The sequence below is a fragment of the Sphaerodactylus townsendi genome, linkage group LG08 (genome assembly GCF_021028975.2).
Source record: "Sphaerodactylus townsendi isolate TG3544 linkage group LG08, MPM_Stown_v2.3, whole genome shotgun sequence".
Classification (NCBI taxonomy): domain Eukaryota; kingdom Metazoa; phylum Chordata; class Lepidosauria; order Squamata; family Sphaerodactylidae; genus Sphaerodactylus; species Sphaerodactylus townsendi.
Window position 1 is genome coordinate 15,009,989 of NC_059432.1, and position 12,469 is coordinate 15,022,457.

General features: G+C 45.9%; 1 protein-coding gene across 1 annotated transcript in view; it reads right to left on the bottom strand.

Moving 5' to 3' along the window:
• LOC125438354 (2-oxoglutarate dehydrogenase-like, mitochondrial) overlaps nt 1-12,469 on the bottom strand; it is a 53,835-nt gene that overhangs the window by 33,479 nt on the left and 7,887 nt on the right. The window lies entirely within an intron of this gene.

Here is a 12,469-nt window from a genome sequence, read left to right on the forward strand (position 1 = left end):
CATCAAGTCCAACCCCCTGCCATAATGGAATACACCATCAAAGCAGTCCCGACAGATGGCCATCCAGCCTCTGTTTAAAAGCCTCCAAAGAAGGAGACTCCACCACCCACTGAGGCAGAGTATTCCTCTGTCGAACAGCCCTGACAATCAGGAAGTTCTTTCTAATGTTTAGGTGGAAACTCTGTACCTGTACTTTGAATCCATTACTCCTTGTCCTAGACTCTGGAGCAGCAGAAAACAAGTTTGCCTCATCTTCCATATGACTCCCCTTCAAATATTTAAATATGGCTATCATGTCACCCCTTAACCTTCTCTTCTCCAGACTAAACCTCGCTAAGCTGCTCCTCATATGGCATGTAATCCAGTTCTTTTAGCATTTTGGTTGCCCTCCTCTGGACCTGTTCCAGCTTGTTCCAGTTCAATATACTTCTTGAACTGTGGTGCCCAGAACTGGACACAGGATTCCAGGTGAGGTCTTACCAATGCAGATAGAGTGGTACTATTATGTCCCTTGATCTAGATACTATACTCCTATTGATGCAGCCCAAGATTGCATTGGTTTTCTTAGCTGCCAAATCAAACTGCTGACTCATGTTGTTTGTGGTCTACTCCTAGTTCCCTTTCACATGTACTGTTGTCAAGTCAGGTGTCACTCATCCTATATCAATATCATTTTTTCTGCCTAAGTTTAATCTTATATTTATCTCTGTTGAAATTCATTTTGTTAGTTTTGGCCCCGCTCTCTTATCTGTTCAGGTCAACTTGAATTCTGTCCCTGCCCTTGGGAATGTTAGCTACCCCTCCTAATTTGGTGTCATCTGAAAATTTGATTAGCACGCCATCTATTCCATCATCCAAGTCATTGATAAAAATATTGAATAGCACTGGGGCATGACAGAACCCTGTGGCACCCAGTAGTCATTTCTCTCCAGGATGAAGGGTTCAGTCAGTCAACCAATTACAAATCTATCTAACAGTAGAATTGTTAGCCCACATTTTACTAGCTTGCTTGCAAAAATATCACGGGGGTCGTTGTCAAAGGCCTTGCTGAAATCATGGTATGCTACATCCACAGTAGTCCCTTCATCTACCAAGCTTGTCACTCTATCCAAAAAAGAGATAATATTAGTCTGGCAACCGTTTGAGAAACCCATGTTGATTTTTAGTGATCACGGCATTCCTTTCTAAGTGCTCACAGACTGTCTGTTTAATGATCTGCTCTAGAATCTTTCCTGGTATTGATGTCAGGCTGATTGGGTGGTAACTTGTGTCCTCTTTCTTCCCTTTTTGAAGATGGGGACAACATTAGGCCTCCTTCAGTCTGCTGGGACTTCTCCTGTTCTCTAGAAATTCTCAAAGATTATTGCAAGTGGTTCTGAGATTATCTCTGCCAGTTCTTTTAATTCCCTGAAATGTAGTCATCAGGCTCTGGATCCTTAACAGTAAAACTCATTTTTTTCTAATGTAAATTATTGGTGCAGGGTTAAGCAATTTTAAGGATAAATTACACTTGATAAACTCAATAATATTAATCTTTTAGTATGGTTCTTGTTCAATCCCTATTCATTATACACAGTTAATACAGAAAGATCTTATGCTAGCTGTCACATTTAATTTATGTCATGCTTTCTTATTGTGCCATCAAGCTACAGAAGACTTATGAAAAACCCTATGGGTTTTCAAGGCAAGAGACGTTCAGAGGTAGCTTGTAATTGCCTGCCTCCATGTCATGACCCTGGTATTCCTCGGAGGTTGCCCATCCAAATACTAACCAGGACCAACCCTGTTTAGCTTCTGAGATGTGACAAGATCAGGCTAGCCCCATGGTGGCGAACCTTTGGCACTCCAGATGTTATGGACTACAATTCCCATCAGCCCCTGCCAGCATGGCCAATTGGGAATTGTAGTCCATAACATCTGGAGTGCCAAAGGTTCACCACCACGGGGCTAGCCTGAGTGCGATCCAAGTCAGGGCACTTCACTTTCGATCACAAGGGGGTGGATTTATTCCAGCGGCAATTAGATTATTTGAAGCTAAATCCCTGGCACAACTCACCTATGGAGCCCCATTGGCAATAATTTCGGATTTCACTCTATTAGAGAGAGTCCTATCCACATTCCTTAGAGCTCTTTTTAACACTCCTAAATGTACAGCTAATGTAGTTCTAAGACAAGAAGCAGGGTTGGTTAAAGTCGAGACAACCTTTTGGAGGCTTATTATCAAATACTGGCTTAAAGTCCTTTCCCACCCCATGGGCTTATTGCCTTTGCTACTGGCAGCAACACCATATCTGTAAAGATCTCAGTGGTGCTGAATCTCTTCACAGCCGTTTGGCCTTGACTGAGCTTCCTGGCACGGGCGACGGGCCAGAATCCACAGCAACCACACTGTTAGAGGGCTTATCTCTTAGAGCGAGATGAGAATTCCGTTCCCATGAGAATGGGACTGGAGACTCCGGGAGGGGGATGGAATGAGGGGGTTATAACCTGTGGTCTGGGCGGGAAGGCCCATTCCTGCTCAATAAGCAAGTGTCGCAGTAGTGAGCTTTCTAAGATGTCTGGAATAAATGGTGGTCTTCTTCAACCCAAAAGCCTTTTTATTTCTGCCTCAAGTTAGAATTCCTCTACATTATGACAGGAATCAACCGCTATTTTTTCTTTTTAAAAAAACTCAGTGGGATCTCTGGTGTTGTAACATGCAGAGATTGAATATTCCTGGAAACTGTGGAAGGCAGCAAGCAGTAGCCCCTCATAGAGGGTTCCGAGGCTTTCCCTTCCTGGATTCTGAGGGAACCAGCAGGGGGAACGGGTCTCGCTGGTGACTCCTCTCCTGTCCTCGTTCCAGCATGGGTCTCTCCCCTACTTCGTTGGGATGTGGGAATGCTGGATCTGCGACCATTAGCGTGGATTTGCACGAGCCGCTTTGGGGCGCTTGTCTATGGATCGAAAGCGCCTGTGGATCGGGATCTCTACCCGTGTCCGCGGTGTGGGATTACAAACTCCCAGATGCAACCTTCCGTCTCAGAAGAGATGTGGGTCTGACTACACTTCATGCAGCCAGCCCAGGGAGTCAGAGATTGAGCGTGTTCCCTATTGACTCGTGACTTCGAGAATGCTCCTGCAAGGACTCCGCCGTGGGTACAGCAGCACTGGAGCTCCGGCCCCAAATCCAGCTAGTCGAAACCGGGATGCTGTCGAGACTCAGGATCGATTATTGGGAGGGGTTTCCGTGCCGGGTTCCCAATCCGGGATTTCCAGCCTCCCGGCCGGCGGGCTACCGGATATGCAAGAGGTTTCGCTCCGATGGAGCCGCCAGAGGAGTGGGAGGAGTTACCATCCGGAGAGAGGGAACCGAAGAAGATGCCCATCCAGATTCTATTTCCCCTCCCGGTCCAAAGAAAGCTGGGGGGGACGATGAAGTGGCCAGGGACTGCGCTGGATGCCAAAGGGAAGCATGGGACAGAGGAAGCGCCCAGGGCTCTGGGAGGAAGAACGCGAACAGCTGCAAAAAGATCGTGAATGCCTGCAAAGGGACTGAGAGAACAACAACGCTCAGGATCGCTCCAACTTCGAAGTTAAACCGGGCTGCAAGGAAGCGGCGTTACAACGGCAGTACCAAAGCAGGAACTTTCTATCGATTCAATGACAAAGTCCTTGGATCACTCTTAAGATTGGATCTGGAGCCGCCAGCAAAGCATTAGCGCCATCCAAACGCATGAGAGCGAAGCTGGACTGTAGCCATTCAGCGGGATGAACAAGCAAAACTGGATGGAGTGGAAAACGGCCCTACCATGCGCACCAAGATGCCTCCTTTAACTTCGCAAAGAGAGAGAGAATTCATTGCCTTTGGAACAGGAGCTGAAGAGGCAGCGAGATCACGATGGCGACACGAACCCGAAGTCGGTACTTACAACTTCTACTCAGGAGCTCCCACCACTGGCGCCCCCTGCCCATGGGATCGACGCTGCAAGGTTCTACTCGCCGATCCCTCCTCACGCTCCTGCTGCCTCCTTTCACCAGCTGGAGGGGACGACGCTGCTGGGCCCCGGCCTCTGCCTTCCCTCAACCGGCTGTGATGCTTCACCCAGCTCCTGCTCTCCCAGCCCCGCACCGCCTCCCAGCCATTGCAACCAATAACCCCAGCTGAAGCTCCAAGAGCTGTTGGAAAGAGGATATTATAGGCCTCCCATCCCTGCCAGCTTTTGGACGTAGTAAACCGCCTCCAAACTCCCCTTTACTTCATTCTGCAACTTTGACGCACATATGGAGGAGTTTGATGATCTGTACCCCGTTCTGAAACGTGGAAAAAAAATCACGTGGATATCGAGTCCCACTCTTGGATGGGTGGCTGCTGATGGACTGGTTTGCTAGACTCTTTACTTAATTGCAAGCGGATGATACTCTTTCGCGACAGTGGCTGCATTTTCTTCAAGCCTTTCACGTGCTCCGCTTCCAAGATCCTCATTGATGCTGAGAACGAAGCTTTTCATTCGTACCATAAAGTCCATTCAACAGGGAACAATCGGCTCTTTTTTGCCGAATTTTGCCCGTGGAATTTCGCCGCGGCGGCTACTAAACTTCTCCTTCCTGACTGGCCTGAACGCATTGAAATGTGAATACTTCTTTCAGGCTATAGTGAATACCAAACTGGAAACAAGTACTCCTCATCTCGCATTCCGCTGCACCCGGGGTCAAGCTGAGTGGATTGATCTGGGTTCACAGAGTTGCGTGCCCTCGTCTGGATTACGCTCAGGTGCGGGGGACGCCTACGTCAACCAAGACCTCACTTCACTGATTTGCCTCCCATCCCACTCAAGCAGAAGCCAAGCTTCACCCGTCTCCCCCACCGGTAGACCACATCTGAGCGCCACCGCCGCTTGGGGATTATGCCTCTATTGTGGTGGTCCTGGCCATCTGGCTGCCAACTGCCCCCAAGAAACAGAAGCCCGCCGTCCCGGTCTCCCGCACCCCCGCTGCCAAGCCTCCACGGAAGTCTGGTCCTCCCCCAACTGGTTCGTCCAAGGCCGCCATCGAGGAGGACTTCGAGGAGGGGGAAGTGGCGGTGTGCCTATCTTCAGCGCCCTTGGACATGGGTCCTACTCCGGATTCGGTGAGTGAAGGCAGCGCGCCCATTACTATTCAAGCCTCTTTAGCCAACCCTGCCAAGCATACACGTCTCCTATCCCTTGCCCTTAATCAAAGACCTCTTAGATGCACTGGGCAAGGGCAGGATTTTTACTAAGTTGGATTTAAGAGAGGCTTATTACAGGGTTAGAATTGCGGAAGGCTATGAACATTTAACAGCGTTTAATACCAAATTTGGTCAATATGAATACTTAATAATGCCATTCGGTTTGGCTGGAGCACCCGGAGCTTTTATGGCCCTTATCAATGAAGTTTTGCAAGATTTATTGTATAAAGGTGTAGTCGTGTACTTAGATGATGTTTTGATTTATTCGCAAACTATGGAAGAGCATGAAACCTCTGTGGTTCGTGGAGGAGTATTAACAACGCGCTTGCTTGACAACTCTCTCTTCGCGAAATTGTCAAAGTGCTGTTTTCATCAGTCCTCCATAGACTATTTGGGCTATCGGATCTCACCCGAAGGCTTAAAAATGGATCCTGCGAAAGTAGACGCAGTACTCCAATGGCCGGCCCCCACCAACAGAAAGGAATTGCAGTCCTTCCTTGGCTTTGCCAATTTCTATCGTGATTTTATACCCCAATTTGCCAAACTAGCCCTTCCACTCACAGATCTTTTACGCACCAAAGGCAAGGATTCTCAGGCTGCCAAGCCCGGGGCTCCCCTCCCTTGGTCTCAGGAATGTCAAGCGGCATTCCAGCATTTGAAGTCAGCTTTCACTACCGAGCCCATTTTGAAACACCCCGATCCTGACCTTCCTTTCGTGGCCCGTCGCCAGTTCGTCGTCGCTACACCTGGCCCGTCGCCAGTTCTGGTGGCGCGCCATGCGCAAAGACATTGAGGCTTATATCAAGGGATGCTCGGTCTGCACGGAGGCCAAGCCCATCCCGGGAAAACCCCATGGCCTTTTAAAACCTCTCCCCGTCGCCTCCCGGCCCTGGGAGGTTATTTCAATGGATTTTATTACGGATTTGCCGGAAAGCCAGGGAAACACTGTTTTATGGGTGGTGGTAGACCTGTTCTCCAAACAAGCACATTTCATCCCCTGCACCACCATTCCCTCTGCCCCGAAACTGGCGTGGTTGTTTATCCAACATATCTATCGCCTACACTCCACCCCCTCCAAGGTGGTGTCCGACCGCGGGCCCCAATTTATTTCCAAATTTTGGAAGGCTTTCCTGGACTTGTTGGGAACCACCCCGGCGGTTGCCGCCCCCTACCACGCCTCAAAGTGACAGTGAGTCAGGGAGAGGGATCGAACAGAACTCTAGAGCAGTATTTACGCTTGTTACACTAACTACCACTGGATCAAGACAATTGGTGCTGCATTTAATTCCATTTGTAGAGTACGCTTACAACAATGCCATTCATAGCAGCACACAGAAGACTCCCTTTGAAATTGTGTCTGGTCGCTCTTTCCCAAATTCTTTCAACTGCCCTGCTAACTGCTCCACGGAGGCGCTTGCATCCTCCTGAGTTCAATCTCAATGGATTTCTATCCCTGGCTGAGGGGTGGAAAAACGGTCCAGACTGCTCCTACAGCAAGCCAAGGACTCCTCAAAAGTTTCTAGGTGGATAAACATCGCTCTTGACTTTCTCCTTTACGTATGGGGCTTGGGTCTATTTTGTCTACCAAGAACCTTTTTTTAGAGACGCTTCACAAATATTCAAAGCTAGGCAAGAAATTCCGTGGGTCCGCTTTAGGGATTACAAAAGTGACTCAATGATGTTACTGCTCTCGCTTTTAGAATCTCTCGCTTCTAATTCCTTAAGTAATATCCATCCCGGCCTCTTTCATTCTAGTTTGCTCAAGGAGTCTCCTGCTGATGCCTGGCACGGGTTCCTCCGGAGAGACCCTCAACCGACCATAATTGATGGCCACAAGCACTATGAAATTGATGCTATTCTGGACTCTCGCTTTAATCGCAAACGCCATGTATTTAGTTTTCTTGGGTGGGATATTCTTCCTCCGCCATATAATCAATGGGTGTATTCGAAAATATCGATGCCCTCCCTGGCTATTTCTGCTTTTCATCATGCTTTCCTACCACTGAAACCAGGGGGGGGCAAGGTTTTTTCTTAGGAGAGGCAGAATGTAAAGATCTCAGTGGTGCGGAATCTCTCCACAGCCGCTTGGTCCTTGACTGAGCTTCCTGGCACGGGTAACGGGCTAAAGAATCCACAGCAACCACACTGTTAGAGGGCTTATCTCTTAGAGCGAGATGAGAATTCCGTTCCCATGAGAATGGGACTGGAGACTCCGGGAGGGGGATGGAACGAGGGGGTTATAACCTGTGGTCTGGGCGGGAAGGCCCATTCCTGTCATGTCATGTGTGTGAGCTTTCTAAGATGTCTGAATAAATGGTCTTTCAACCAAAAGCCTTTTATTTCTGCCTCGTTGGAATTCCTTACAATATCCAAGCTGGCTAGAAAAAATAACACTTAAACTTACACAGTGTGGCTTGGATCCTGTACAACTATTGGAACTGGATCATTGCAGAGCAACAGCCTTGGTCTATCAACGGCTCAATGACATTGAAATGCAAACAGATTTCTCCTTGTTACCGGTGTTATATAAACCATTAAAATCTTGGACAGGTATCTCGGCTGCCCCTTACCTGTCCAATATAACATCTACTGAAAATGTCCCGGGCTGGGCTTCTTCCTTTTCCTCCTAGGGCTCCGCTTTTGATGCTTCTTCCATCAGCCAATTCTAATGTGGGCAGATTCTCAAAAAAATCCTTACACTGACATAGGAGACTATGTGTTTGCAACTCAGGGGAAGTGGACTCTGTATTACATATTTTATTGCATTGTGAACTCCATAAAGGGGAAAGGGAGGCTTTAATTCATCCATTGTTTATCCAGTACAGAAATTTAACTAGAGTTAATTCTGATTCAGTTCTTGTGAGAATTTTGCTGGAAGACCGAGTTTCTCCTATATCTCAGCAGGTAGCTAAATTTTGTATGCTGGCATATAGTAAGAGAAGAGTCATGTTGGGACCAAGACCATGAGGGTGACCGTGGTAATGCTACAAGCTGATGATATTCTTTGTGTGGATTCTGTATCGTGGATTTCTGTACAAATTCGATTTTTCTTTTGTTTATTGTTCTTCCCTTTTCTTGTTCTTCTCTATTCTTTTTTGCTGGCCTAATGGCCGTAATAAAACTGACTGAAAACTGACTGACTGCTTACCTACTTCATTCATGTTTTCCAATTCGGCCTACTGATTCTATTAGCGTTATTGCGTTGCTTTCTAATTGTTTAGTCCTATTTTATTACGGTGGACACATCACACAGTTTTCACTGCATCGAGTTCTAATTTTGACATCTTCAGACTCAACAAGGAAGGCAGACTATAAACAAAGTAAATACAAAACAAACGAACAAGAGAAAGGCCAGCCTGGAGCCAGTCATCCGAAAAGGCAGGGAGTTTGCTTCCACCCATTCTGCCATAAACAAACAAACAAACAAACAAACAGCCTCAAAACAACAAACCTTCAATTTCCTGTTGCCCTGTGACTGGAGAAGGGAGGGCAGAGGACAGTCTTGACAGTTGCACATACGTTTAATCAAACTGAGCTTTCACCACTATCTTTTCTTCCGTGCATCTTGTCTGTTCAAATTGTAACCCTGAAGGCAGGATCTGTTTCTTTATCAACCTAAGCCACTTTGGCAGACTATTGTCAGATAAGTGGGAAATACCTATATAAATAGATTAATAAATGTAATAAGGCGTAATGAACGTCATGTTTCAGCTTAATATTGAGAAGTATTTAAAATCTTATTTATAATTTAATTTGATTAGAAGTTACCCATGGCTCTTTTGTTCTTCTGCAAAGGAAGCACCTTTCCATCAGTTAACTGCCAACTTTTTAATAGCCCTTCAGAATTGCTAAGTGCAGGCAATGCCCCCATTTAAGCAATAATCCATTTACTAGATGGATAATCCACGAGGTCAAAGACAGATTTGTTCTCTCCGACAAAAGTTATTACTGTGACAATTTAACGGATTAGCCACTTGTCTACGAAAGCACAAGGTTTCAATTAATGAAGATAATTGTGCCATTTCTTCGTGATATCATCAACTATGTAAACTGAACAGCAATCTTGGCTTGTAAATCTAATTTCCCATTCCTTTCCCCACACCCTGTTGTTCTGCAACAGAAACTCAGGTGGTCAGCAATACCACTTAGCGATCTGAAATATATGATCACTGAGCACTTCCGTCGTCTTAGCCCCTAGGCTGGTCTACTTAAGATCGGCACAAAAAAACAGAAGCCGACGAACAGAAGCTGAGACAACTGCATTAGTACAAAATCTATTAAATCAGCACCCAAACTGAACAGTGATTTTCATCTGATCGCACAGAGTTACAAGCAACTGAAAGGGAAAAAAAATTACCATAATTACAACTGAGAATTCAAAGAGTTATGCCCCACTCTCACAACATCATTTTCAAGGTACTTTAGATGTGGTTATGTTCAGTGGTGGGATCCAAAAATTTTAGTAACAGGTTCCCATGGTGGTGGGATTCAAACTGTGGCGTAGCACCAATGGGGCTGGGCGGAGCACGACGGGGGCGTGGCTGGGCATTCCGGGGGCGGGGCATTCCTGGGTGGGGCTGTGGCAAGGACGCAGCCGCTGTGCCGGTCCTTGGGCGGGAAACAAATGCACGCAGGCGCAGGCTGCCACGCATGCCGATGCACCTCCTGCTAGACTGCTTCAAGTTCTGCGCGCTACTGCTGAGAGGAGGGGCGTAACTAAGGCAAAAATCACGTGGCAAAATCACCAATTAGTAACCCCCTCTCGGCACACACAAATAATTAGTAACCTGCTCTCGGGAACCTGTGAGAACCTGCTGGATCCCACCTCTGGTTAAGTTCCATCTTAAAAATACAGAACGCTACAATTTAAAAGCATGAAAAGACAATAGAATAATAATGGGGCAAATAAGAAATTAGATAAAAATGATTAAAAACAACAACCGTAATATCTAAAACAGCAGTAATAGAAGTAGATAATCTTAAAAATACATCAGTCGGCATAGCCACAAGGACACCATCATGTCTAGTGTGGCCCGTGGATTACTGGATCTAGATCATACTTCTTAAAGAAAGAAAACAGTTGCCATATCAGCCAAAGCCACTGAAATGTGCTATGTGCTTTACCCACTGGCCCAGATCCACGCTCTAGCTGTGAACCCACTTCTAAAAGAAGATAACAAGTCCATTCAGAGAAGGACGCCTCCACAAGCCCCGTGTGGCTTTAGTGCCAATCAACAGTATTCCACTCTTATCTGAACGAAGCTTCAACAAATGGCCATTCATGCAGACCATTACTTCTTCTAGACAACATTTCAGGATGTTCACTGACTCCCCTGACAAGACATGTGAAGGCCTGGGGGGAATGAGAAATTTGAGGCAGGACTGATTTAAAAAAAAAAAAACTGGGAAATGTTGTGGAACACTGGGAGCTCATTACTATATTGAAGACATATAGCAGATTTTCAAGGTTTTGTCTGTTTATTTAATTGTAAATAATTTTGGCAACCATTAATATGCCATAAAGCATTGCTACCCCAAATTTAATGGGAATGAGCACTTTAATCTGCATATATACCCTTTTCAAGATAAGGATGGCAGGAGATTTGTGAATTTATCTGTCATTTCCTGGACCATCTTTGTTCTAGAATATTCTGTTTGGGTCCTCGTACCTACCTAGTTCTGTCCCAAAGGCACTAGGACCCAAGCAGGGCATTCTAGAACAAAGAATCCATCCACCAGGAAATGGTGGATGGATTCACAAATCTCTTATCATCTTTATTCTGAAAAGGGTACAGATGACACCTCAGTCCAAGTCCTCAGACATCCGTTCTCTGTAGTTTCTAATCAAAGCCACACAAGGAGGAACACCCTGTAGGATTCCATTTTTCAAATGCCTGGTGATGAGTCATTGTCCCTGAACACCATCTTCTGAAACTGGTCATGCAGATAAAATCAGAGCCACCACAGCACTGGTTCTCCCAGCAACTAACTTCAGCCAACCAACCCATAAAGATACCATCATAAATGATGGCACAATCAAGTGGGTTGAACTTCCCTTTTTACCCCAGACTCTTATTACCTTGGTCGCTAGGCTACCCCAGTGCCAGCCGTGATCTCTTGAGATTTTAGACAACTTTAGGGAAATTTAAACCCCTCCCACAACTTGTTTTTAATTTTTATGCACATCTGGAGATTTTTCCAGCTCTGTAGCAAAATATGAAAAAAATAGCCTTAAGGGACAGAGTTTTTGAGTCACAGTTTTTCATCATTAAATAAATATACAAATCATGCTCAGAATTATGTTTAATGACAGGTCCAAATAATCTATTTCATACAAGAAAGAACGAAGTGGTATGCCTGTCACTTGGTCAAAGAACTTGCCCAAAAATTGAGTATTAAGAAGAAGAAGAAGAAGAAGAAGAAGAAGAAGAAGAAGAAGAAGAAGAAGAAGAAGAAGAAGAAGAAGAAGAAGAGGAGGAGGAGGAGGAGGAGGAGGAGGAGGAGGAGGAGGAGAGTTTCAATTTATATCCCCCTTTCTCTCCTGTAGGAGACTCAAAGGGGCTTACAATCTCCTTGCCCTTCCCCCCTCACAACAAACACCCTGTGAGGTGGGTGGGGCTGAGAGAGCTCCGAAAAGCTGTGACTAGCCCAAGGTCACCCAGCTGGCATGCGTAGGAGTGCACAGGCTAATCTGAATTCCCCAGATAAGCCTCCACAACTCAAGTGACAGGGCTGGGAATCAAACCCGGTTCCTCCAGATCAGAGTGCACCTGCTGTTAGCCACTACGCCACTGCTGCTGGTGTTCGTACACATTCAGAAAATGCTACAATGTCTACTAAAGAAAATCGGCCAACAACTGCAGGGTGTTCAGATGGTAGATAGCGTGCTTCTGGATCATTATAATACACTTTAAGACTTCTGAACACAACAAAAAAACATTGTCAACCCTTGACCAAGAAATTCTCTGATGACAAAACTGTTCATGTCAATTTGTAACTCTTATCCTTGACCAATTTCCCCCTAAGAAAATTATAACAATCTTAGCCTGGTACCAGCTGCAATCTCTGGAATGACCCAACTCAGGTAGACCAAGGTGACTACATATATCATGGGGTCAAAAAATGCCCCCTGAAACCAAATTCTCAGTGCACCGGGACATATGCCTTTATTGGAGACCTCTAAAAATATCTGAGACTATCACATATTACTAAAATAAGTTTACTGCTCTTTCACTACATGGAAATTGCTGAAAAGATCAGGTTCCACATGACTTTTAA